Source organism: Melospiza melodia, unplaced genomic scaffold (assembly GCF_035770615.1).
Source record: "Melospiza melodia melodia isolate bMelMel2 unplaced genomic scaffold, bMelMel2.pri scaffold_54, whole genome shotgun sequence".
NCBI classification, from domain to species: Eukaryota; Metazoa; Chordata; class Aves; order Passeriformes; family Passerellidae; genus Melospiza; species Melospiza melodia.
The window spans coordinates 486,526-499,331 of NW_026948798.1; positions in this window are offsets into that span (position 1 = coordinate 486,526).

The window sequence follows — 12,806 nt, forward strand, 5'->3', positions numbered from 1 at the left end:
ACATCGGGAATACAATCATTTACTGGGAAAACACGGGATGAAAAAGGTTTTGGCTCTACTGGTGTTACACTTTGACTGTGGATTTACAAAATAGACCAAAGCAAAAAGTTGAAATTACCTATGGGCATCAAAGCATAACCCTTTATGGATTATTGGACACAGGAGCAGATATTAGCATCATTTCTCCAGAAGCATGGCCACAACATTGGCCTCTATTTCCATCATCAAACACAAGCATGTTTGGCCAAGATTTTGTATGTGATTAATCATTTATGCATTTTTGGGGAAGACGATACCCCTCCTGCAATTAAACATCATCCGAGGTCAGGTCAGGAAAATACTAAGGAAACAGAGGTCTGGGTTAAGTATAAGAACCCGAGTACAGGATTATGTGAAAAACCTGCAAAAGTATTATATTGGGGTCGGGGGTATCTTTGTATTTCCTCACCTACAGGGCCTTTGTGGGTGCCTGCTAAGTGGACTAAACCTGTTTTTGATGCAGCCTCTGGTGGACCACCTCACGGAGGAGGACAAGGAGCGACTGGGGAAGAAACTGCTTCTAGTCCTACGACCGCTACTGTTACAATTGAAGGGGTACTCGAAAGCAGTGGACAGAGCACTGACACATCACTATCAGACAGCCCAGGAGTTGATTGGTTTTATTGACTCATTATCAACTTTTCGCTTAACAAATCCAGTGAAAGAACATTGCCTTGACTGTCACGATCCACACTGTGCTGCCTGGATAGCTCTACATTGTGGGGGTTGTGAAAGAAGTTTTTGGATAGAACAATCATTATTATGGGATTTGTGGTGTCACACTTGTAAGCACGAGCACACATGGGGTAAAAGCTGGCCAGAGGAATTAAGGAGACAAACAGGGCAAAATGCATATATAGTTTTAAATCTTTATGAGTCTCCTGAACAGAAGATTCTTGCTTATTATCGATGGGAGGTACAATGTATTGTGAATAGAATTAAGGTTCAAAGTAAATCACATATAGATTCTATAAGGTGCAGGAAATTAGTACCTTTAACACAGCATTCAATTGTAGGACCCTTCAAGGGGAATCCTGATAGAGCATTAGATTGCTGCATTGACAAGTTGCAAAAATTGAGTTTGCAAGTGGCAGGACCAGTAAAATTAGGAGCAGCAAGACTGAAGACAGATAAGAAAAAGAAGGCAAGAAAGAGAACGACCTTATCTAAATAAGGATATCAGTGATTGCTAATTAATTTTCTATGATTAGGACAATTTTACAGTTGTGGGACCCTCGGGAGGATATAGTTGTTGAAGAAGATAATGAACAAGAACTAGGATTACGAAATAAGATACGCCTTGTATTAAAGAAAGAGCTTGAATTATTAGCCTCATATAGTAAAAAAGCTGAAGAGGCTTTGCAATCACCACCATTGAATTGGTTGCATTGGGTTGAAGAACCAGACTTGTATACTGGTCCTTACTTACATTCACTTCCTTGTTATGTTTGTAAAAGGGATAATGATAAGTGCTAAGCATGGTTAGCTTTGCATTGTGCAGATTGTAATCAGGTTTATTGGTATTCACAGAGGTCAATAGACTATTTATGGTGTGCACCTTGTTTTGGAAAGTGGATTCAAAATTTTCTGTGGGTTAGAGCTCTTGAACAAAGTACTGGCCTGCCAGGACAGACAGGATTACAGCTTTTTGAGAGTGCAGAACAAGTGGTTATAGCATATCTTAGGTGGAAGTTGCAGGAAATACTTAGAATATTTGAAATTAATAAAGCCTCACGCATCATAGCAGCTCGCTGTAAAGCTGATTTGCCTTCAAACTTACCTCACACTATACCTGTAAGCAAGGATGCTGATTTGGAATTAGATCAGTGTATTCAAAAATTGACTCAACCTTACAATAGACAATCTAGCAAACCAGGGAAAAGACAACGAAGAAAGGAAAAATAAAGCAAGCAGAAAGAAAAATGAGGTTTGTTTTTGTTATACTGCTCAATGCTGTAGCAAGTGAAGCAGTAGGAATAACACACTTTAGTCAACCAAGAGAAAATTTATGGGTGACACTTGCTAATCAAACTAACCAATCATCACTTTGTCTTAGTCTTGGAGGAGTCACTAACCCATTTCGAACATGCCTGGTGGGACTTCCGGTGTGGTGTCCTGGAGAATTTTGCAGTTTGATAAACAATCAAACCTTATGTATGTCTAACATGTCAAACATCACATTGCCAGTACAACAAGGGTATACTGCAAGTCAGAGTGATGGCTATCGTCAATGCTTACTAATCCAATCACTTAACACCTCTTTGCATTCTCCTCCTGAAGAATTAGATTTTTTGGAAGTACAAACGCCAGTATGTCTAACACTACAGCTGGCGGATGGTTTAGCTTCAAATTTTCGGATGCTCAGAATTTAAACCAACCTAAAGAAACATGGGCCACTCTAGATTCATCCCTGAATGTGAGTAAATTCTCTCTGCAGAATTACAGTCAATGTAACGGCACAAATATCACAGCACCAATGAAATTACCCACAGGAATATTTTTGATTTGTGGAGACAGGACGTGGAATGGTATACCAGCTAAACCACAGGGTGGACCCTGTTATTTGGGAAAATTGTCATTGTTTCACCCTAATGTGTCCTTGCAGATGAGTCAAAATTCAAACAGGAAAAAATGTAACATACATGACTTAGACTGCAGCCAGATAGGAGATCCACAGTTTTGGGGTACATTCAAACAAGTGGTGGTTTCAACTATCTTGCCAGGAGGATCTGCCAATAATGTTATGAATTTAGCAAAACAATTAGGATGCTGGGCAAAGGATGAGCTCAACAAGACATCACAAATTCTAGACATGCTAACTGCAGATGTGCAAAGTGTTAACCATGCTGTTTTGCAAAATAGAGCTGCTGTAGATTTTTTGCTCTTAGCACAAGGACATGGATGTGAAGAGTTCGAGGGAATGTGTTGCATGAATCTGTCTGATCATTCGGTGTCCATTCACACTAAGATAAAAGAACTGCAACAGGGACTTCACAAACTTAAGGAAGAAGAAGGTTTAGGAATTGATGAATGGCTTAAAAGCTTAGGACTTGGACCGTGGCCGAGGAACGTTGTGATCTATGCTATAGGACTGCTGGGTGTAGTTTTACTGTTTTTGCTTATTTTGCCTTGTATCTTTAACTGTATTCAAAACATGGACAGCCGTACAATAGTAAAAACATGGCAAACTAATCTCCTTGCTCAAGAAGAAAACGGGGGAAATGTGGAGAGATTTATTAATAGTTTGTTAGCTGAGAAAGGCCATACTGACATAATGCCGCTGGTTAAGCTGAAGGAAGAAAGTCAGCAGTCAGCAAGCTGAAAGGAAGAGTCAGCAGCGACCTTGCTGCAACATGAGGATAGGGAGTAGAGATTATTCCTGAATATATCCTAAGAATATGTAGAAAGTATCAAAAGTAGAACCATAGGAATGTAGAAGTAGGCGTAGGTGCTGATATGTAAGCTGACCAATCCTGAGCTCAACTTTTGCAATATGTATGAAGCTCATTATTAACTGTATTTAACCTGCCGTACTGATCAATAAAATTTGGCCTGTGATGATCAAATTGATGTCCTGGTTCCCTTCCGTCGACACATGTCCTTCCTAAATTGGGGGCACCAGAACTACAAACAGCACTTGAGGTGCTGCCCAAGCAGCGCCCAGCACAGGGGAAGAATCCCTGCCTTCCTGCTGCGGGCCACACCATTCTTGAGCCAGCCCAGGAGCCATTGGCCTGCTTGGCCACCTGGGCACACTGCTGCCTCATGTCCAGCCTGCTGTCCATCAGTCCTTGCAGGTCCCTTTCTGCCTGGCTGCTCTCCAGCCCCTCTGGCACCTTGTTGAGGGAGGGAGGCAGGGATGGAATGGGTCCAGATCCATTCCTTCCTGAAATGTGGTGTTTGCTGGCACTGCCAGTTCCCAGATTTTGATATTTCCCTATTCTGGCACAGCCCAAGTGTAGCAACTTGCGGGCAAAGAAAGCCAAAAACCAAGCAAAGACCTGGTACCTACAGCCACCCGATCTCATGTTTGCTGACACCGCCAGTACCCAGATCGGGAATGTTTCAGATGCCTGCACAGCCTAATTCCAGCAATTTGCTGGCACAGAAAATTAGCATCTGGCAATTTCCCAGTGCCAGCACATTCCGCACCAAGATCTGGCGTGCGCTGGCACTGCCAGTGCCCACATCTGGCAATTTTCCTCTCCTGGCACCACCCATGTCCAGAATTTGCAGGCAAAGAAAGCTAAAACCTGGCAATTTCCCCTTGCCAGCACCGCCCAATCTGGAGTTTGTTGGCAGCAGGATCCCAAGAAAGATGGAAGGAAAGAAGGAAAGAAAAGAGGAAGGCATCCAGGCCCAGTCCTTCCTGGAGCCTGGAGCCTGAAATGGGCTGTTTGCTGGCACTGCCAGCGCCCAGATCTGAAAATTTCCCTATTCTGACACAGCCCAAGTGCAGCAATTTGCTGGCACAGAAACCAAAAACCTGTGGCAGCTTCCTGCTACTGGGTCTGGCACCACCCCCACATCTTGTGTTTCTTGTAACCAGAACCCAGATTTGGAAATTTCTCAGTGCCAGCAGAGCCCAAATCTGGCAAATTTCTGTCGTTGGCAATGACACCACCCAGATCTGGTGTTGGCTGGCAGTGCCAGTGCCCAGATCTGAAAACTTCCTGGTGCCGGCACAGCCCAAGTACAGGGATTTGCTGGCACAGAAAGCCAAAATTTGGAAATCTGCAGGTTCTGGCACCAGCATCATCCAGCTCTGGTTGCTGGGACCGCCAGTGCCCAGATTTGGAAATTTCCCGATGCCTTCACAGCCCAGGTCTAGCAATTTGGTTTTAGCTAGCTTAGGAAGCGAAGTTTCTCAGACTGTGGCTTTCCTTTTTCTTGGAACTGTTTAAACCTGCTCTGGACTGAAAACCCAGACAAACACCAGCAGCAGCTCACACCTGTGGTCCACCAAGCTCTGGGACGCTGCATTCCAGCGCCAGAGGGACTTAGAAGAGACCGAGTGAGCCAACTACAACCCACAAAAAGGACTTTCTGAATTTGCCATCTCTTCACCACTGTCAGAGGTTTGATTTAATATTATTCATTTTAAATGCTTGTGAATACTTTACTTGTTAAATAAACTGGGGTTTTTTTCACTTTTCTCGAGAGAAGTCTTTTCCTGAACTAGTAGTGGGAGGGGCCATTTGAACTTGCTTTCTAGACGGACCCCTTTTGGAGATTTCCTCCCAAAATTTGCCCTAAGCCACCACAAACAGTCATCATGAAAATTTCACCAGTGGCGTAATTTCCCGGTGGCAAATTTTGTGACAGAAGCTTGACCTTGTTCTCCATGAGGGATTCTTGGGAAGAGCAGACAGGAGAAGATTCCTGGAAAACTGGAACAGCTTTCCAGAAGTAAAATGAAAATGAAAGAAACAATCCAAGATCTTTTCCCCTATTTATTTCTATGCTCCCCTTTTCTATGTTGCATCCCAGTAATTCCAGATGCACCTCACCTCTAAGATCGGTGACTTAGTGATTTTTAGGCACTAAAATACCATAAGCCACACACAGTTATCCTTCCCCTGTTTTTACAGGAAAGCAACACTGGAGGTGTCAGTGCAGTGCTGGGCTCAGGTAGGAATCCTACCCCAAGGGAAGGTGGCCCGACAGTTTTTGACGCTCAGCAAGGACAATGCACAGCAGCGAGCGAGGGGATCGCTGTGCCAGAGTGCAGGAGTCAGGGCTCTGCATCCGGGCTCAGCGCTGCAAAGTTCCTGTGTTTGGGCAGACGGAGGGGCTGTCCCCGGGGCGCGTGGGGCTCGAACGTGGGGCTCGTAGGGCGAGCGGGGAACGGACACGGGGACAAAGGGCCCCGGTGCTTCAGTTGCAGCGGCGGCAGCGGCGGCAGCAGAAGCGGCGGCAGCAGAAGTGGCAGCAGCAAAGAGATATTTTGAATACTCTCTTTCTTTCTCTTCTCTCTTTCTTTCTCTCTCTCTCCCTTTCCCACTATCGGGCACCCTTCTCTCGGGGTCCCTTGCCCGGCGTCCCTCTCCTCTCCCCGCCTCCCTCTCCCCTGTCGGGCTGGGCCATGCCCCCGGCCCGTCCCCGGCCCCGGACGGGGCTGCCCCGAGCCCGGCCCCGGCCGTCCCGCCATGGTCTCGCCCCCACCCGGCTCTGGCTGTACTGGCGGTGGCGCTGCTGGGCGGGCATCAGTGCCTGGGGCGGGGGCGGCATCGCCGCCCTTTGCCTCCACCTGGCCCGAGCCCGGCCCCAGACCCGGCCCCGGCCCCTGCTCCTCCCGGGGCCCGCGGAGCACACACACGGCGCGGCCGCTCCCGCCGCCTCCGCTGCGGCTTCCCCGGCCCGAGCTCCGCCGCTCGGCAGCGCGGCCGCCGGCCCCGAGCCTCCCGTGCCGCGTTCCCGGGAGCGAACGCCTGGGCATGGCCGGCCCGGGGCGGGTGAGGGGCGCTCGGGGGTCGTTGCTGGCCCCGGGCCGAGCGCTGACAGCCGCGTCCCGCCCGCAGGGACGGCGCAGGAGGCCCTGCAGGAGCGGTACCGGCTGGGATCGCTGCTGGGGCGCGGCGGCTTCGGCAGAGTCTTCGCGGCCACGAGGATCTCGGACGGCGCCCCGGTGAGCGGCGGGGCCGCCGGCGGGCACATGAGGAGGGGATAGAGGAGGAGGAGGGCGAAGGGCGGAGGATGGGGCTCGCAGTGCGGGCGGCGAGCTCACCCCGCTGCTGCCCTTGGCTTGCAGGTGGCCATCAAAAGGGTGCCACGGAACCGCGTCCGGCACTGGGGCGAGCTGGTGAGTGAGCGGGGCCAGCAGCCAGGGCTGCCGGCCAGGGATGAGCCGGGGCCCGGCACGGTGGGAGCCGCCAGGACGCCCCGAGGGAGAGCGGGCGTGGGGCCAGCGCAGGGCTCAGAGCATCCCGGGCTGGCTGAGGGCTTCCCCAGGCCTGGCACGGCATCGGCCCCACTGACGGCATCATGCTCCTCCCGCAGCCCGACGGCACCAGCGCACCCCTGGAGGTCGTGCTGCTGGCCAAGGTGTCCACTGGCTTCCACGGTGTGATCCAGCTGCTGGAGTGGCTCGAGCTCCCCAACTGCATCGTGATGGTGCTGGAGCGGCCAGAGCAGTGTCAGGACCTGCAGCGTTTCATTCGGTCACGGCGGTTCCTGCCCGAGGAGGAGGCGCGGGAGCTGTTCCGCCAGGTGCTGGAGGCCGTGCGGCACTGCACCAGCTGCGGGGTCCTGCACAGGGACATCAAGCCAGAGAACATCCTGGTTGACCTGGACACCGGGCAGGCCAAACTGATTGACTTTGGCTGTGGCACCTACCTGCAGGACACAGTCTACACTCACTTTGCAGGTGAGCCTACCCAGGGCTGTGCTCCCGCTGCTGACATCTCATGGCCCAACATCTCCCAGTCCAAGTTGGCTGTGGCAGCTGGAGTTCTCCCTTTTGCTGCCAGTCAGGGCACTGAATCTTCAGCTGAGTTGCTTTAGAGCGGGGCTGGGTGGGCAGCCATCTTCCAGCCCTGCTGGCAGCCTTCGCCAGCCACTCTGCCCAGGACTGGGGCTGGGCTGGGGCAGCCAGCCCGACCAAAACCCCCGGCGGTGGGGTAGCAGAGAGGGGGGCTGGAACCTGTGTCCCAGCCACTTTGGTGTGCAGACGAGAGGAAGGGCTTGGACTGCTCCACTCGCCCTGTTTGCCTTGGCTTCATTGTCTTTTTGGGGCAATGCAGGCAGGGAGGATAAGGGCAGGTTTTTTCCCCAGCATGGAGTGGGTTTTTCCTTTGCATGTCATGGTCGAGCCTAGCCAGGGCTGCCCTCTTCCAGCACCAGAGGCTTCTTTTCCAACTCTAACTTTGTGCACAAGTCCCAGGTGCTGGCGAGAGGGCAGTTGTCACCCTGTGTGCCCCTGATGCAGCCCCCGCACAGCCAGGGATGCTGGGGCCAGGCTCTGGGAGCAGCAGCATCCCCCTGATGAACTCCATCTGTATTCCATAGGAACACTGTCCTACAGCCCCCCAGAATGGAATGACTTTGGCTGGTACCATGGCGAGCCAGCTACCATCTGGTCCCTGGGCATCCTGCTGCACCAGATGGTCTGCGGGGAGCACCCTTTCAGGAGGGGCCAGAACCTCAGCTGGGGCCAGCTCCCGCTGCCACAAAGGCTCTCTCAAGGTGGATCCTCTTCTCTGGGCACGGGGGGAATCCCAGTGCTGGGAGCCAGCAGCGGGGTCGTGGGCATCCCACTCTGGCAGCTGCTGAGGAGGTGGCACATGTCCTGCTCTCCTCCAAAACAGGGAATTGATGGCAAAGTTTAGGCCCAGCTCTGAGCACATCCAGCATGGCCTGGGCACGGGAATAGTGGGGCAAAGCAGACAGGAGCCTTCTCTGGCTGACCGTCACTTTCTGCTTTCTCTCCCCAGAGTGCAAAGACCTGATCAGGTGGTGTTTATCCGTGAACTCCTTGGACAGACCTGCACTGGAAGACCTGTTCTGTGATCCTTGGATGTGGGATATTCCTCTGCCATAGAAAAAGGGAGAGAGCCACAGGCACACTTTGATCCAGAGCCCTGGTAAGTTCCTACTCCACATATGCCTTGGCAATGAGAAGCAAAGGAACGCAGAGCTTTTTGTGCTGCCAGTGTCACTGCACCGGGGTCATGGGATGGGAACACACAGCCCTTGTGCTGGAGCTGAGCTGCTCTGGCCAGCACTGGTGGCCGCCATCCCAGCTGGTTTTGCTTGTCCTGGTTCCCTGACAGCTGGGGCCCTGGGCAGAGCCCTGAGAGCCTGGTCTGCCCCCAGGGAAGGAGAAGGAGCCCCTGGAGAAGCTGTACCGGGTGGGGATGCTGCTACTGCTGCTGCTGTTGGAGACAGCGAGGGTGACATCAGGGATGACAAGCTCTTCCTCAGCCTGGCCAGGGGAGGCTGAAGGTGATGCACTTTGATTCTGGCACCTTCTTCAAAGCCAAACTCCACAGGGAATTTGCAGGTGAGTCCCCACCCGGGGAAATTCTGCCAGATTTGGGCATTGCCCAGCCTGGCTGGGAGCCAAAGGCTCCCCCTTTGCTGGGGCAGATGCAGCTCATTCTTCAGTCGCTGCCAAGCTGCTTTTGGCAGGGCTGGGAGGATGGGCTGGGGTGGGTACGAAATGGGAGTGGGCTCCTGGCTCTCCCAACAGCCCCTAGCACCCACCGTGCCCCGGGCTGGGGCTGGGGCAGCCAGCCCGACACAAACAAAGCCCCATGGTGGGAGCAGAGGTGGGGCTCCAGAACCTGTGCACAGCTGCTTTGCTGTACAGGCAAGGAAGGGCTTGGGCTGCTCCACTGCCCTTGTTTGCTTTGGAGTCACCGTGATTTTGGGGGGCAGTGCAGGGGGAAAGAGAGAAAGTGTGAATTTCTCACAGCCATAGCTGGGTTTTTCCCTACTATGTAGGGGTTGGGCCTTCCTCAAGGCCCTGACAGAGATAAGAGTTTTTACCGTTTTTTTGTTTTCCCTTTTTGTCTCTAATCTCTTTTCAATAATGTGTTGTTTATTATTCCAGAGGAAGCATTCAAGGTGGTCCAGTGTGGTTGGAGAAGTGCTTGGGAGCAGCTGTGGCGTGGGTGGGCCGTGCCCTTGGAGAAGGCTGAGGCCATGGTTTGGGAACAGCTTTTCTTGCAGCCGTGGCTGGCGTGAGGTGGGTCCCTGTGTGCTTGGCAGGGTGGGATCAGAGCTTTTGGGAGCTGGCAGCGAGCACAGGAGCATCCTGCTCTGGGCAGCTGCTGAGGGCTGGATGTGCCGTGGCTGGCTGCAGGCTGGGCACATGTGCTGCCCTCCTGCTCTGCTGCCAAAGGCAGCAGGGATGGGCAGCTCTGGGCACAGCTCTGGGTACAGCCAGCATGGCCTGGGCACCACAGGCCTTGGCACAAGGGCACAGGAGCCCTCAGCTGATGGGCGGTTTCTGCTTTCTCTCCTTGCAGCCGGGCTCTGCGGGTGCTGAGGCTGCTCTGGGCGCTGCCAGGGCTCTGCTGGGCTCAGCCCTGGGCCCAGCTGGGCTGGCTCTGCCCTCACATTGCTCTGACAGCTCTGCATCAGACGAGCCCGTTGTGAGCACAGCGCCTGAGCTTTCTGCTTTGGCCGGTGAGTGAGACTCTGCTGCAGGCCCAGAGATTGCAGCTGGTGACACACATCCAATTGGAAAGGACCCAAACTCTCCACAGTCCCAGCTGAACGCCTGGATCTGTACAGGGTGTTTTGTCTGTCCCATTCTTCCTTCTTGACTGGCTGGAATTGTGCAATTGCAGTTTGTTCCTCCTCTAGCAGTGCCACGAGTGGGCCAAAGCTGGCGAGTGGGCCGTGTTCCTGAGGCAGTGCAGTCTGGAGCTGGTGGATGGAGGATTGCCCTTCTGCATTTCCAAACCTGAGCAAAAAGCTGTAAGTGGGACTTTGTGACTCTAAGAAACTCTTGGCAGTTTCAAAGGGAATGTGCAGCTCATTCCCAGGCTGAGAAGGAAGGTCATCTTCTAAAGGATTTGGGCTTTGACAGAGTTTCCATTCCCAGTCCGGCTTGGAGCTGGAAGGGCACAAAGCAATTTCCTCTTGCTTCGAGCACAATTTCAAATACCAGTGTTGGGAGCAAAGCCCAAAATCTTTTAAGAGGCTGCTGAGGTCAGTAAGATGGATCCATGCCATCAGCACATTTACAATGTAAAGAACTGAGTTCTCTTTTGAAAAAGATCATTTACCTCTTAATGCAAAGAATGTATCTTTGCATTTATATTTTGGTTTTTTCACTAACATTGTGTTATGTTTTTTCACTAACACTTGGATTTTATTCTTATCTTTTACAATTTACCTATTTTTTTCCTTTTTCCTTTTTTTTTCCCTCTAAATAGAAAACATGTCCTACAGAAGAAATGTCCTTTGCTCCTGGTTCCCGTGTGGAGCAGCTCCCTTCCTGCTGGCTGAGCTGCTCAGGCAGAGCCCGGCAGCTCCTGGCCCTGCAGCGCTGAGGCTTTTCCCCGTTGCTGGGCACAGACTGATGGAGCAGCACTGCTGAACACGGGCACACAGAGGGACCAGCAGCAGCTGCCTTTGGCCACCTGAGGCTCCAAGGCCCAAACTCTGAGCAGCCAGGGCTGGAAGAGACTGGCAGGATCGGATCCCTGACTCTGGGCCAGGGCTGCACAAATGACCCCACAGCAGCAGCAGCAGCACATGGAGCTGACTTTGAGCACAGCCCCTGCCCCTCTTCCCTCCCATGTGCAGCGGTGTCACAGCAGCCTGAGGCACCTGGGAGCCTCCAGTGGCAGCAGGGACTGGAGATGGCAGCCCTGGGCTCCTGGAGGCTGTGCAAGGAACGGAGCTGGGCACTCCCTGTCCATGGGGAGCTTCCAGATGGAAAAGGCTGCTGTGCCCAGGCAGCTGCAAGGGCACAGAATGGAGGGTCTGGAGCACTGGATCTGTGCCAGTGCCACAGTCCTGGGCAGCAGCCAGCGAGCCCTGGGGGAACAGAGGGCACAGCAAGAGGGACAGAACCAGGCAAGGGCAGAGACTGGAGAGAGCCAGGCCTGGGAACAGGAGCAGCTGCTCCATTGCGCTCTTGGAGAAAGCTCTTGGCTGGTTCAAAGTGCTGAAAGGCGTGAAGGGCAGAGAGGAGGCCACAGCAAACAATGCTCCTGTTTGCACAGCCTCCCCTCTCCGTGTCCCAGAAGGAATTGCATGGACTGTGTTCTTCTCTCCGAGCCATCTCGTTCAGCATGAGCAGCTCAGCACCAGGAGCTGAAGGAGCTGAAGCCTCAGGCCACAGGAGCTGGGCAAGAGGGAGCTTTTGGAGCAAAGTAATGCTGTTAAAATAGCCCCAGCTGAATGCAGTGGATAGAATCATGGAATCACAGAATCCTTTCTGTTGGAAAAGCCCTCTGAGCTCACCCAGTGCAGCCGCTCACCCAGCAGTGCCAAGCCCAGCACTAAACCACGTCCCTGAAGTGCCAAGGCCTGGACACCAGCCCTGAGTGAGGCCTAGACAGCAGGCTCTGAGCAAAAGGTGGCCTCTGGATGAACCTTCCAAGCAAAGGTTATCTTTGTATTTACTCCCTAATGAAATATGCATGGTCATTAGGCCCTGTAATAGATGTAGCCACTCCTTAGTGAGACATGTATTGACCTTTGTGTATTTAGAAGCCAGACAAGGCCATGAAATCTGACATCTGGCCTTATTTGAGGCTGTATGGTATAAGTCAGCTCCCTTGGTTCCTCCTTGAACCCTGGCCAGGCTTTGGGAGGGACCCCAGAGGAGGATGAAACCAGATGTTGCCACACCAGCAGTGCTGTCAGTTTGTTCATTCAGCACTGTCAGAGCTGGGCCCTCTCCCAGCGGGGCTGGAGCCTCTCCTGGGCCTGGAGGCACCTGCAGGAATTCCCAGTGCCCAGGAGTGACTCTGCAGCCCTTGGTTTTGACAGCTTCCCCAGCTGCTGTGTCGGTCTGGGGGATGGTAAAGGCTGAGGGTAAATGCTGCTGGATCTTTCTTAATCACTGCAGGCAATCTTTGGTGGGGATGGTTGGGTGCATTGCTGAGCTGCTCCTTTTGTGATTCTTTGCTGCTTGGAGCTGCAGTGAATGACACTGATTCCTTCAGTTGGAGTCTGTGTCTTTGGTGCTGACCCTGCCCACTGGTAAAACAAAACTGTCACAGTCTGGCCAGATGCCAACAAAATGTCACTTGTTCAGTGTCAATGTGAATAATCAGTCCCATCAGAAATTCCGAGCTGGGAAG